The 14,874-nt window shown below is 45.1% G+C and overlaps 1 long non-coding RNA gene across 2 annotated transcripts; it reads left to right on the top strand.

Moving 5' to 3' along the window:
• Positions 1 to 1,160: 1,160 nt before the first annotated feature.
• Positions 1,161 to 7,526, top strand: LOC142560683 (uncharacterized). Of its 2 annotated transcripts, XR_012823408.1 has the most exons (4): positions 1,161 to 1,306; positions 2,275 to 2,375; positions 4,882 to 4,947; positions 7,173 to 7,526. It is a non-coding gene; the product is annotated as an uncharacterized LOC142560683 (long non-coding RNA). The 2 variants fall into 2 exon arrangements; XR_012823409.1 differs by lacking the exon at positions 2,275 to 2,375 and having other exon boundaries at positions 7,173 to 7,522.
• Positions 7,527 to 14,874: the final 7,348 nt, after the last annotated feature.

Here is a 14,874-nt window from a genome sequence, read left to right as displayed (position 1 = left end):
GGGTGGCTCTTCGGCTACAAGCTTGCCAATGGATGCATTTCTCGTTGCTTTCGTATTGGGACATAGCCCACGCATTACCACCAACGTTTTCTACGACATGAGTTGGTGGCGAGCTCATAATGCCGAATTCTCGACACTGCTCCTAGGAAATTATAATGTCCACAACTGCTGTTTCGGGACTGCAGACTGGGTTTCGTCTCTTCGAAGTCACCCCTGAGTGCGTGTGTGGTTGCGAAGGACAGAGACCCCGATTATGTTGAGATATTCCTGCAGTATACAAGCAATTCGCCTAAAATAAACTACTGAACACTGCCAACAGATATAGGACTCGACGTAATAGTTCTGCGGAAACCCTCAAGGTGGAGAGAAGTCATTAATAAAGTGAAAATCAGACATCCACCCTATCGTAGCAGTTGCTAGAATGGAAACCCATATGAGTTCCGTGAAAGAAAAGCCTCGCAGTTGACGAAAAATTTGTCCCGGAGAAGGACGAATTCTCAAACTGCGAGGCTTTTCTTTCATGAAACCCGTACGGGTTTTTATAGCAGTAACTGCTACGATTGGGTGGATGTCTGATGTTCCCTGTATTAGATGTAGGACTCTTAGCATTCGAAAACGTTCTCATGGGAAGGAACACTGTGCGCCTCTCTAGGTGTGCTCACCAAGCGCGCGAAATAGGTCATCCAGGTCTTATCGATACTCATTGGGAAAAGGCAATAATGTTCGAACAAATTTGATTATGGAGTCAGTGTACAGGAAGATACTTTATTCAGGGCACCAATACTTTTTGTTGTTGTCCAATTCTACTACATAAAAATAAAAAAATATATATTGAAACACTATGTATGAGAGGGAACACGTATGAGTATTTAAGGCGCGCAATCTAATCTCGCCCGTAAAGGAGAGACGTGTGGATTTACTCTTTCTGCCGAGTCAGCAGGCGGTGGCTGCAACGTTCGCCCGCGAACACGAGCGAAAAGTCTGCACAATATAATACGACGCGGCAACAAAGCATGCACGCGAAACGAGGCGCTGAGAGAAACGTCGCGCAGACCTTTTTGTTCCATGCAATAACGTTTGCTCGTAAACGAGGCGCGTTCTATTGCGCTAGTATCGTTAGAGGTGGTTTAATGTTCCACTCGCTTTTTATATGCCGCTTCGAAGGTCAGTTTCACTTTTCCATAGCCCCGTAGCAGCGTCGAAAACAGGCGGTGGGGCTAGGATAGTGACCACGTCAAGCACATTCGCACTTCAGCACTTCTACAGGACACTGCGCAGTTTTGAGCGTAGCAGGCTCGAAGGAAAGGTCAGTCGTGAGAATGCAACGCTACGTTTTCCTTGCGAGGCTAATAGTTTCAGCTGTAACATGAGACCTAGACTTGTAGGTCTAATATTGGCGCAAGTGCTCACAGAGTTTAATAATATTAGCAGAGGAAACCGTGTAGTTAGTGTCTGCGGGAGCTGCTAGCAGAGCAGTTCTGTCAGGATGGGCACGATGGGTGGCGGACGAATTCGCTTAAACTTCGTCATTCCGTCATTCGATGGCGTCGCGACATTGCAAAGTGGTCTTTTCTTTTAAAAAGAAAGTACGGAGTCGCAAATAATTAAAAAAAAACATTATTAACATTGTCCGAAGGCAGGATTCGAACACAGAAGCCTGATATAATAAGCACTACGCCGCGAATTAAGTTAAAAAAATTCGTTAGTGAGACTACAGTTCATTCAATTTCTCGATTCGATTTCGATTTCTCGTAGAAGTAGCGGCCACCTCATCGACAAATCTAGCTAAAAGGTTAGAAGTGTTCTGTGTGCCAGAGGCAATGTAAAAAAAATCAGTGCAGCAAAAAAAAAAGAAGACTCTTGTAGCCCGAGAATGTCGTATAGTGATTTTTCCAACACTTCGACAAGTTTGACAAATGTCGCGGCTGCTGTTCGTTTCAGACGTCGTTAGTATAGCGAAACCCCTAGTAAACAACATCATCGTTTAACTCGAAACAATCGCAGATAATATTTGACGATTCACAATATTTCGAGCAGGCACGTCAAGAATTGCTGAAGTCGATCGGAGTATGAAAATGTTAAATGTTAGTGTTGCGTAATAAATGTTGGTGTTGTTTAAGTTCAACTTTGATTATGTAATGGAGTTGAAGAGGAAATACGAGCCTGATGTATATGTACAAGGACTATACAAATACCTACCTTTTCTATGTATGCAAATGAGGAGTGTATTTAAAATTCAGATCAGTTTTTGACTATTTTCTCATGTGTGCACAGAATATCCTTGTGATATAAAAGGCCTGAAAATGATAGTGCTGCTGTGGGCTTTTGTGGGAAGCCTCTTCTTCGTTTGCGCATCGAACAAAATGGTTGAAGAGGTATGAACCCGACTTTTCCTTTGATCTCACCTATTTGTGCGCATTTGGGGGCTGAACTTACCAATTTTCGAAAAGTACTATATTTGCGAATTGCCATTTGCAATTGGCACCAAGCCAGACGTAATGTCGAAAACATGATGGCTAGCAATGCTTGTTTTTTCGTGTACACGTGCCTTGTTTCCCCCATAATGTTTAATTCTGTGAACTTTCGATATATATATATATATATTCTACCAATTAATTTTCAGGTCTTTTAAATGAAGTATGTACGTTAGTGGTATTTACACCGAAGATGCGCAGCTTCTATGGATTTCACGCAGGCTCCCGCCGCAATTATTACTTAGAACCCTGGTCTGTGGCGCTCTACCGCCGTCGATCTTTACAGTGGAGCCTCTCTGAAAAAAATTAAATTCTGGGCTGTTCACGTGCAAGAACTGCACTGTGATTATGAGGCGCGCCATAATGAGGGGGAAGCGGGAATAAGTGTTAGCACGCTGGCGTTGTTTATCTTGCAGATAATATGAGTACACACCCGAGCTTTATTGGATTCCACCCCCGTCAGAATGTGAGCCACCACGGCTGGAATCGAACCGTGGACCTTAAGCTCAACAGGGCAACTCCACAGCCGCTGGGCTGCAGTGGTGCATAGTACGGCGTCTTTAGAAACAGTCATATCAATGCTTACGCGCCCCTATACTTTGCCTACAAGATGAGCAAAATTATTTTTGGTTCTCATATAAAGCCGTAATTTGTCACAAGGATAAGGATAAATCGAGTTCTAGAGTGCGGCCCAGTCAAGCGCGTCGCTTCGCAATGCATAAAACGTTGTAATAGTTTACAGACAAGAATGTTTAGGGCTAGCAGTGACATCATTCAGGCAGGCCTCTTGCGAGCAAACGGGAATATAGACAAGCCAATGATGATGATGATGATTTGGGATTTTTATGGCGCAGCAGCCTGGACGGATGCTGCGCCATAAAAGAACTTAGAAGAACTTAGAAGGGCAAGTGTTTCACATACAAGTGCTAACTTCTCACTATAGGACTGCCATACACATTGATGAATGAAAAAAAGGCTGAAAGAGATATAGTAAAAGTGTAGGGAAACCTACTAGTAAGAGGTCGAACAGGCGGAACATCGTTGCCTACCCTGCGCGGAAAAAGAAAAAAAAGGATACAAGATGAAGAAGGCCAGACGAAAAGTGAATAAGCCCGCGTACGTCAATAACACGCACTTACACAGGCGCAATCTCTAGCGTTCATTTCGTCTATCAACTGCACTACAACTTCACTGCAAACCACCATTTCTGAGCGTCAGCGTAGCTGGGTGCAAATGAAAACATATCTGACGGTAGCGTGATATTGTCTGAACGGAAGTACGGTGAGCGCGAGAAATTATTTCCTTCATGGTAAATGCGATGAATTTCAATAGAATAAGCGCCAAAATTGACGGCACACAAGAAGAAATACAGACAGGACAAGGCGCTTCCTGTCTACAGACAGGACAAGCGCCTTGTGCTGTCTGTATTTCTTCTTGTGTGCCGTCAATTTTGGCGCTTATTCTATTGAAAGCTATGCACCAACTAGCCCCACAACGTGTTTTACTGCAGATGCGATGAAGAAACCACGAAATGATAGGGACGTTCCAGAATAAATTCTGGCAGTAATTGCTGTTTTTTTTTGCATTTTGAGTGAAACCATCCGCAGTTCTATACTTTCTCTCTCCACGAAGTACACTGATGCGTGAAGACGAACACGCTTGATTCGATAGCCACGTTCGAAAACATGATTTCTTTCGTGTTTTGCTTTATGAATCACTCAGATCGAAACGTCGTGCACAACCTTCGATAATACAATTGTGCACCAGCTATACACGCGAAAATGTGGAAGGCAGCGTTCGGTGATGAACCATAGAAGAAGACAATGCGAAAAAGTTGACTAAAGCGCAGCGGTGAGAATACGCCGCATCAGGTGCAAGCCGTTCCTCTAGTTTATCGATGTATTTCAATTATAATGCAGAACTGCCACACTTTGTGCAATGGGAGCAATCTGTCTTGCACTGACAACTTACGCAGGCGTCCAGCGGATGCTTTAGCCAGCTTCGAAAGCATGTCGCTGCGCCCTATAGATATTTCTGCGTCAAAAGATTCTGAAGCAGCATGACAGCCTTACGGCAATAGACAGTGCGTCTGCACAATTTATTATGTTTATTTGTATGTTAATAACACATATCGTTACTGTTTACAGGACACTGCATGAGCAGCTAGATAGTTAGAAAATTGTGTATACGCGGTGGCCAAAGCACAACAATAGCGTTGGTGACGAAGGCAACGCTTAGATGGTAATATTTGTACCGTTTGCTGCGTGAGCCACGTGCATTCTGAGATGTGGATTTTGTAATTGCGATTCGATTACCTGCGGTGACCTAAGAATCGTTTCTTAAAAGCATCTGCATATTGGATTCTTTTCCCGAGGAAAGGATGTCAACTCCAATTTCGTCATTGCAGAGAATGCAGAATGCAGAGCGCAGCCGTGGCGTCGATACTCGCCGATGCAAGATCGATGGAGAACGGGTGAGCATGACGTATATGTACGCCTACCTGATGTGCGCCCATCCTGTCGCCCAACTTGCACCAGCTTGTTCCTCTCCACTGATGAGCAAGTTCCAGCGACTTCACCCACTCCAGATTGAGCTCAGTGATTTGTTTAATTCCAAAAGTGGGCCTTCAACTCGAGGCGAGGCACACAAAGTTGTACTTCAATTCTTTCGAACTACGGAAATTGAGCTTCAACTCCAGTGCCTTGTGTAGGTTACGATGTCTTCTGGCTTTGCATTTCTGTTCAATCTGCTCCTGCTGCTGCTCCTCCTCCTCCTCCTCCTCCTGTTACTTCCTCCTCCCATTGCCCCCTTTTTTTTTTCCCCTCTCCCAAGCGGGCGAACGTGATGCTTCTTCAGGAGACCATTGCTAACCTTCCTTTCTTTGGGCTCAACTGGTCTTCATATATGTTTAAGTGATAAATGACATTAATCAACAATCGAAGTTACCTCTGTGTCTACTGAGACAACTGCACCCTGTAATCTTGCCTTCTCCTTGATCGGTTCGGAATGTCACGCGATAGACAGCATCTATATAATACCTATAGAAATGAAAACGAACGCTTCAATGATGGTGTCACCATAAAGTCAAGCTACGTCTTTGAGGCTTCAGGCGATTGCATAGGAGGAAGGCAGCAATGCGAAAAAAGATAACATTGTGGTGGGAAGTGCATGTTTGAAATAATAACGGCAGGATTATCAATGCTGGCTACGGATGTAGTGAACGGCGATTCCATGACTGCTGAAGTAAAATGGAGAGTATAAGGATGAATATGATTTCAATAGACACGAGCATTAGTTCATGACCACGAAGTGGTGCGGGATTCTCCATGCAGATTCTTCATGCAACGCACGGCCAGCAACATGCATTTTCACCGTCATGCGATAAGAGCCGCATGCCCAGATACCCACACCAGGCATAAAGGCCTGTCGATGGCTAGTCTCGCTGCAACCGACCTTGTTCATCTATCGCACGCTTGACAGCAGCACAATAACAGTGTGCAATGGCCCATCACCTGGTATTCTTTTCCTATTTCGCGGCTTTCTTTGGAACGCGGAAAAAAGGCCACGCGAGATATATCGTGTTGCAAACAGTTTATTGAGAGGTTTCTCAAGGTGCTCTACAACTTTGCGTATGACACTTGGGGTCTGCAGCCAATACATAAAAAGTTGATTAATTAAACTTAACTAATCCTTTAGTTAAGGGGAAAATAAAAAAAATAGCCTAACTAACTCTAGGTCACTGCCAACACTATGCGTTTGGTTCAACTCGCGTCCGGAGTGCCTCTCATTTTTAAAACTTTGGCTCAAGTTATTTGGGACAACCTGTGTATTAACCTGTGTATGTGTAACCTGTGTATGTGTAAGACGGTGACACAAGTGCGCTTGTGGGAAGATGATCATCGTTTATTTTTCGTTCTTGGGTGTTTGCGGAATTGTTCAGGGGGAGTACGCCCCTGCTAGACAGACTGTGAATAACCAATTTTACTTGGAAATATGAAGGCGATTGAGAAATAGTGTGCGAAACAACGCGCAATATTGTCAACGTGGCGGGGCTGGTTCCTCCATCTCGACAGCGCTCGAACTCCAGCTGCTTTGGTCGTGCCGTGGTATTTAGCCTCTCAGGGATGGGCCGGTGCTCCCCGCGCACGCTATTCATCAAACCGAGCTCCCCGTGGATTATAGTTCATTTTCAAAGCAAATTCAAACAAATGAAGATGATTTATCACTGTGCACGAGGTGAGGACGACATTGCAAGGGCCCTCAACAGCGTCATAAGGAGCTCCAGAGTTGCTTCTAAAGGGGATGAAAGGAAATTCGCCGACACAAGTTGCAATCAGTTGACGCAGGTCAGAGGTAATAATGATCGCAGGGAGATGCCTTCGTCCTGCAGTGGACCTAAAATAGGGTAGAGGTGATGATGATGATGACATCACGTGGCATAACTTGGACACCAAATAAGGGCAGTTTCTAAACTTCCTCGAGCTTGTGAGTGGAAACCTAAATGTACATATGATCTCGAACTGAATGCGAAGTACCAGTGCCTGCCTTACAATTACGCACTACAGCGTTGTTTCTGCTTCCGCGTTGACGTTGCTTCCGCGGCAAGCGTGACATTGTGGATCCTGCAAAAAAAACAATGTTCACCTGCGCTTGTTCCACTGACGTTTCCTTTTCTTTTTATTTTCTTGGTCTTCGCAGTGCTTCAATACATGGGAGTGCTGTAAAGGGAGATGCGAGAACTACGAATGCCTTAATATGGGGGGCCGCTGATCACGGGCCGCGTGGAGGGCCGCTGATCACGTGACTTGAGAACGCTGGCACGATGGCGGATTTCCAGCACACAAAGGAAGTACGACTGACGGCTCGCTTCATGTGAAACTCCATTTTTCCTGGGGCCCAATACGAATCGGCAACAGTATGCGCGTTCAAATAAATGAAATTGATCTGTGAATTTCTTGGCCAGTCATGGCAACAAGTTAACAGTTAACTTGCTGCCTTTCGCACCCGAATGCTTACTACACCTCCTTCATCCCACGCACCATGAAAAGAATGGAACCACCCCTTTACCTCCGTCGCTGCTATCACCGACAATACTAACTTCAGGTGTGTCAAAAGGATATTTCAAACCGCTCCTCTCTGTAATGTGTTATAAACCTTGAGAGTGCTGACAATAACATCAACAAAAGGTGCGAGCAGACGACGGGGCCGCAGAAAAGAACCCTTATTCTCTCGTTTTCTCTGTGCTCGTCCATTGCTCGCCTCGATTAATTTGTTACCATCCCGATAAAACAATCGCCAAGTGTCGGCAGCATGCAGTGATCTCCAAAGTATGGCTGTGTTGCTGCACGATTTAGCCGGCAAGTAGGCGCTGTAGGTTGCGCGTGTTTGCCGCCTCTGGTTCCTTCAACTGTTGAAGTGGTTCGCTGGCTACGCTGGTAGCGTAGCCAGCGAACGGTGGCCGGTCGCGCGTTTGGCATCCCTGCTTCTTCAGCGGCCGCATTACGCAAGGTTTAGAGGGCCGAAAACGATTGCGTACTTATAGGTTCAGGTGCAACCCCTGTAGTTCCCGCAACTCCTGTATCGACTGATGTCACGCTATTTTACGGGTATTGTGCTTAGCGAGCCAAACATGGTACTGGAAGAGCAAACTGCGGCCGGAGTTTCCTTTCTTTCTTTCTTTCTTTCCTTCTTCTTTCTTTCTTTTCTTTTTTTCTTTCATCTTTCCGTCTTCAGTTCTTCTTTCCGTCTTTCTTTCTTTCTTTTTGCGGCGATTGGTGCACGAGGAAAGCGAGAGCCTTTTCTCGTATACACCACTATGGGTTCCACATGAAAGGAGAAGAAGCATGGACATATCTCTTTTGTTGTAATAGGGGCGTTAAGAACACCTGATGAACAATACTCGCCCCCCCCTCCCCCCCCTTCTAGTCGATCCTTTACTGCGTGTGTCATAGTCCCAGTATTCGTTTTAAAGCGATGGCTTTCTTTGACTCTTCGTCCGCTGCCTGTTCGCTTCGCGTGTATAACAGTACTGTTTAATCATTTGTTATTTGATAGTGCACGGCAGTGGTGCACTTACTGACATTACTTTGTAGGCGCACATCCAGGGCTGTAATTAGGCAGTCTGGTGGAACCAGCCTCACGTGGCCACGAAGCGAGAGACGAACGACTGGCCAGCAACCAACGTCATTATGGTAGGGCAAATAAAGTTTTGTTTTGAACATAATTCCAAACATGAAATATTTCACTGAAGTATAGGCGGGTGGTCTCATGCAAATATTTGCTTCAAGTGATGAGCTTTTAATTATGCATGCACGCGACGGACATGAATGCGAATAACTTGGCAGTCAGTATCCCCACGACAGCTGAGAAAAGCAGACGACAACGCGTACAACCTAACCCTAATGTAACAGAAGTATACTGACAGCTGGACCAGTGGGTACTGATTCATATGAACTACGGAGAAGTTCTTAGTCGCCGTATTCGTTATGCAGTTAACATGAATGTAACCCTAACATAGAGAGAGAGAGAGAAATTTATTTACAGAAAGGCAGAGAGGTCGCCCTGAGCTATAACTTGCTCTGGGCTGCTACTCTACACTGGGGAAGAGGGACTCGGAGGGAAAGGGCTGATGAATGATGACGGTATAAGGAAGAGATGCGTATATACAAATTTACAGAGTTGTGGACTCTCTAAAGCCGTGCGTCCAGCCCAGTGGCTTGGAGAAAAGCTATAGCGGCTCTTGTTACCAGGGCTGCGCTGTTTGCATTAGGCCAAGGACCTAAAAGAATCTCGTGCGATAGCGGTCTCTCGTGGATCTTTGCAATGGAAGGGACAAGTTGCTTTCGTTCTTGCGCGTAGGCGGGACACACACAAAATATATGTTCAAGTGTTTCTGGCACCTCACAGCATTCACAGTTTCGGCTAGTAGTAACCCTAACAAAGCTTAACTAAATATATGGGCGACAGCATAAACACGTCAGAACACTGTACGCGCGTTTAATCGTGGTCACCGAGATAACAGCGCGTCTGCTGCGTTCGTTGGAATTTATAGAGCAACTTCGACTGGATTTAGAGTGGTCGCTGCCAGACGTTTCACCACCAGTATACAAATCTCGCAGAAAATTGCAACGGTTGTTTGACTTTTTGTTGCCGCATCGCGAATAGGTTCACGCGGACCCGGTGAGCGCCGCAGGAACGGGTGGCAGATGACCGCGCAATATTCATTGCGCAATGTTGCATTATGATTTGCTCTGTTGTGTGAAGACAACTTTTCTAATCTAAGCGGCCGGAGGTGACGACGAAAAGAGTGGTGGGTAACAGCTGAAGTCCTCGACAACCTTGAAATTTCTTGTGTCCGAATAGCCGCGACGGAGGCGGAAAGTTTGTTCTTAAGTCCTGTCGTCGGCGGTCCGTGGTATCAATAAGTGAGAGAAACCTGGTGTTGCCTGATGAAACCACGCCCTTCATGTTGTGATAGATACGAGAATAGATGTAAGACGGACAAAGAAGAGCTCTTCTTTAAACACAGAATCATTAGAATAAATCTTATAAAATACGCATAACCTATTAAACTGCAAACTTCCGCCGAAAGGGCAATATCTGTCACAAACCCTGCTGACTTTGCAGAATGAAAGTAAACAAAATTTGTTGCTAGGCTGTGTTGGTTCATGCTTAAGAATTGAATACTGGTAAGCGCAATTTCAAGACGGCACAGAATATAGACAGTGATGCACAGAACAACAGCTACAAGTCGCGGTCAAGCGAAGCTAGAACAATATTACGAAGAACAGGGGCAACACACGATCTGATATAAATGCCCTTTCGCTGGATATATACACATCGTAGTGAAACGAATAAAGGTTGATGGATGCATGGATGGATGGATGGATGGATGGATGGATGAAAAACTTTATTAGGGTCCTTTAGGGCGCGCCCTAGCGCGCAGCGGGCCGCTCCCACGTCGGACAGAGAGGCCGAGCCCTTCCGCTGCGTCGCGGGCCCGTTGGACAGCCCATAACTGTTCTTCGAGGTTGGGGCTGTGTAGGACAGCATCCCAGCGTGAAGAAGTGTTACTTTCATCGCCGCGTAACGCGGGGCATCGCCAGAGCATGTGAGGTAAGTTCCACAAGTCATTGCATAGTGCACGTGCATTTGTCGTCTGAATTTCGGGGTACATCTTGTGAAGAAGTAGGGGGTTTGGGTATGCCCCCGTCTCTAGAAGCCGTAGCGTCCAAGCCTGAGGTCTATTGAGTTTGCAATGTGGGACGGGGTAGATCCTCCGAGCCAAGTAAAAGTGCTTAGTAATTTCGGTGTACGAGGAAGGAGAGTCCCGATTGTCAGTAACCCCGGCGTCACGCTGCCCGGTAGCTACGCGGTTGATGATCCCTCGCGCAGCTCCGTGTGCCGACTCATTGAGGTTGGGCGGGGCACCCTCGATCTGTCCCATGTGGGCTGGAAACCAGATTAATGTGTGTGGCTTGATCTCCTTGTTTCCTAGTATCCCTAGGGCCATCTCGGATATGGTTCCTTTGGCAAGTGCTCTAACAGCTGATATGGAGTCACTGTAGATTGATGTCCTCTTGTCGTCCAATAAGGCCATCGCTATTGCAGCCTGCTCTGCGATCTCAGAGGACGTCGTCCGAATCGAGATTACGTTTTTATTTGCCTTTCCTGATTTACACTAACTACAGCGAAGGCCTGTCCGTTGAGCATAGATAAAACTCCCGTAAACTAGAAAATTGTCAACAGAGATTCCTGCAGAATTGAGAAGAGCCATCTCGCCATTTTCTTCTATACGAGAGCGTACCGCCGGCAACCGGACCACACGTGGTACTGAGGAAAACAGGTGTTGAATATTTTATGGAAAATGCGAACCTACAACAATCAAGTGAGCCCAAAAAAAGTAAACTCAACTTTCGTTTCTTTTGACAAAGATGTGTATCCAGAGAAAGGAAATTTCTATTGGATCGTGTGTTATCCCCGTTCTTCGTAATATTGTTTTAGGTTCCATTGACCGCGACGAGTAGTCAGTTATTTACAGAATGAACTCCGCATTTCCAAAAACACACACGCACACAAGAGGCACATAGAAACAAGAATAAGCGTTGAACTAGACGTGTCGGCTGGCCTTATATCAAGAGTGGGTTGAAAAGAACATAGTTTCAAATTTTTACACACTTCCTCTTGAGGCCGATACCTTGAGGTCGAAAATTGTACTCATAGTGACAGCCGTCAAGAGAAAATATATAAACAGAAGTCTTTGTACTTTCAAACTCCCTCAAGATAAACGCCGGTCACCGGTCACCGGTCTAAACATCGAATTAACTGGCTGTTATGGTAGGTAAGCTCGCGCTTCTTACAACTTATCAACTGCAGGATCCAATGAAGAATTGCTTTACATATATATGCGCGAAGAAACATTTTAGCCACTTCGCATTCCTAACTAGCGCCTAAATATATTAATATGGGCGTTTTTGCACTCAGCTACAATCGCAATGTACAGAGACGCCCAGAAAATCAGCCAATGACCATGTTCTGAGCGTTACCTTGGTATTCTGGTTCGAAAGCGCGTTATTTTTACTACGGGTCGGTATATTATCTGGATATCCGTCCCACCCACAGAGGAAACGCAGCAATCATCTTGTTTTCTAGATGGCGACCACAGCTGGGATGCATTTTGTTCAGTGAGGCCTGCGAAAATTGCCAAGCAAAAAGGCGGGAAGAACCAAACAGCTGCGCGAGATGAGGTGTCTACGAAAATCGTAGACCCTTCTTTACTTCGACGTTCTTCTCTTGCTTATGCATTTCAAGACTGTTCAATTTTACGTATTCTACGTATCGCATAATCGTCTAGGCTTCGTTCTGTCTTACATATTTACGGAGCGGCTGCTTAAGAGTGCCGTTCTGACTTGGATGAGAATAAGTCACGCAGACTCAATTTTACATATTATGGAATTGCACTGTTCAGCGCACCATTTCGCTAAAATGTAATATCAGGTAGATCAACGTACCGTCTCATGAACCAGTACTTTCTACGCCCTCTTGAAGTAAATGGGAACGGCTTACGACAAAAACAGTCACGCATTTGTCAGACATAAGTACTTTATTCATTCAGCGCAAACGCTGCATGTTCTTGATGTTAGGCTTCATTTGACGCACAAACTTGAACGCGTTCTGTTGTGAGCTTGGGTAAGAAACTACCATCACCTGTAGAATCCTTTTACACGCCCTTTTTAAGTGTGCTTGGATGTGGCAGAAATTTGCCTTCTTTCAATGCTAAAAAAACTGCACGTACGATTTCTTCGCAATGTTTCCTTTTAGTATGTTGAATCGCGCAGAAGTACGTGTAGTCTTTATCACGCAGGCGCCATTGTTGAGTGAGAAAACAACGCTCTTGCCTTCTGCCTGTTCTTTTTCCTTGATGTGTATGTGCTGTGAACGCTATCGAATGAATGAATGAATGAATGAATGAATGAATGAATGAATGAATGAATGTCACGCAGGCGCCATTGTTGAGTGAGAAAACAGCGCTCTTGCCTTCTGCCTGTTCTTTTTCCTTGATGTGTATGTGCTGTGAACGCTATCGAGTGAATGAATGAATGAATGAATGAATGAATGAATGAATGAATGAATGAATGTCACGCAGGCGCCATTGTTGAGTGAGAAAACAGCGCTCTTGCCTTCTGCCTGTTCTTTTTCCTTGATGTGTATGTGCTGTGAACGCTATCGAGTGAATGAATGAATGAATGAATGAATGAATGAATGAATGAATGAATGTCACGCAGGCGCCATTGTTGAGTGAGAAAACAGCGCTCTTGCCTTCGGCCTGTTCTTTTTCCTTGATGTGTATGTGCTGTGAACGCTATCGAATGAATGAATGAATGAATGAATGAATGAATGAATGAATGAATGAATGAATGAATGAATGAATGAATGAATGTGTGCGGTTTAGTGGCGCAAGGGCCAGATATGGCCAAAGAGCGCCAAGATAGTGTTAGTGATTTCGCGGTGGAATGATGAGTTCTGTGAAGAAGATGTGACGTGGCTGTAAAGTGGCCTAAAAATAGTCGCAGTAAAGTGCGTAAAACCTAGGTGCTGTAAAATTATGGCGATGACTAATGACGAGTACTATGGACATTAAAATCCATGGTAGAAGAATGATGCAAAACAGAAAATATATAAGATGGTAAAATTACTTGGAGCACCGCTGCCTCCCCAGAGCCCTTGAAACAAGGGCCTAGGGCATGTGCTATGGGAAAGAGCTATCACAGCGGCATCCTCTGAAGAGAGGACCCGCTATGAACATGTGGGGCTAACAATATGCAAGACAACATCTTTCAGAAAACTTAGGACGGCGTTGGTGTCAAATAAAGGTTCTGGGCCGAGTAGCATTACGGGATGTAGGGGGATGTGCTGCCGGTATGCTAGAGAAAAATGTTTCCTTCTCTCAGATTCGGCTGCCCGACACTCCAGGAGGACGTGGAGAACGGTCAGCCTCTCCCCGCATCTACCGCAGGTTGGAGGATCATTTTCTGTGAGTAAAAAGTTATGTGTGCCAAATGTGCGTCCTATTCTGAGGCGACAGAATAGGACATCTGTTCGCCGTGATTTGGTTACGGAGGGCCAAGAACCTAACTGTGGCTTTATCACGTGCAGTTTTTTATTTACCTCTGCGTCCCATATACGTTGCCAGTGGTTTCACAGTTTCCTTCTTAAGAAAGGCTTCAGGTCTGTGACAGGGACCGAAACAGTAGGATTAGCTGCATGCAATGAAATTGATGTGGGCATCTGGTCCTCTAGAACGTTACCCTGGATGCCCCTATGGCCAGGCAACCAGCATATAATCACATGCTGGTTAGATACATATGCTTTACATAAGACAGAATAGAGTTCAATTATAACAGGATTTTTGTGCTTACAGAACGATATCAAAGCCTTCACAACACTTAGGGAGTCCGTATATATAACTGATTTTTTGAGTTTTGATTTCCTTATATGCTTCACGGTCGACAATATTGCGTAGGCCTCAGCCGTAAAGGTTGGTTGGTTAAATGTGGTTTAGTGGCGCAAAAGCGGCTAAGGCTATGCTGGGCCAAACACGAGGTGTTTTATAATACTATTTAAGAGGAGAAACGCCGTGTTAATCTATATTTTGTTTAAAAAGCCAGTGTCGTGTAGGAATTTACGCAGGTCAGGCAATGGGATGATCGAATCATCTCCTGAAATTAAAGCAGGATGTAAAGGTATGTGCATTTGATATAGGTTGTGCAAAAAGTTTCGTCTTTGTACTTCAATGTGTGGGCATGTGAGTAGTATATGCATGACTGTTAGTTGTTCTTGGCATTTTTCACATGTTGGCACGTCTTCTTTTGTAAGTAGATAATTGTGTGTGAGGTGCGTG

This window comes from Dermacentor variabilis, chromosome 10 (genome assembly GCF_050947875.1).
Source record: "Dermacentor variabilis isolate Ectoservices chromosome 10, ASM5094787v1, whole genome shotgun sequence".
In the NCBI taxonomy this organism is placed as follows: Eukaryota; Metazoa; Arthropoda; class Arachnida; order Ixodida; family Ixodidae; genus Dermacentor; species Dermacentor variabilis.
Note: the sequence above shows the minus strand (reverse complement) of the source record. Positions and strands in the feature narration are given on the sequence as shown.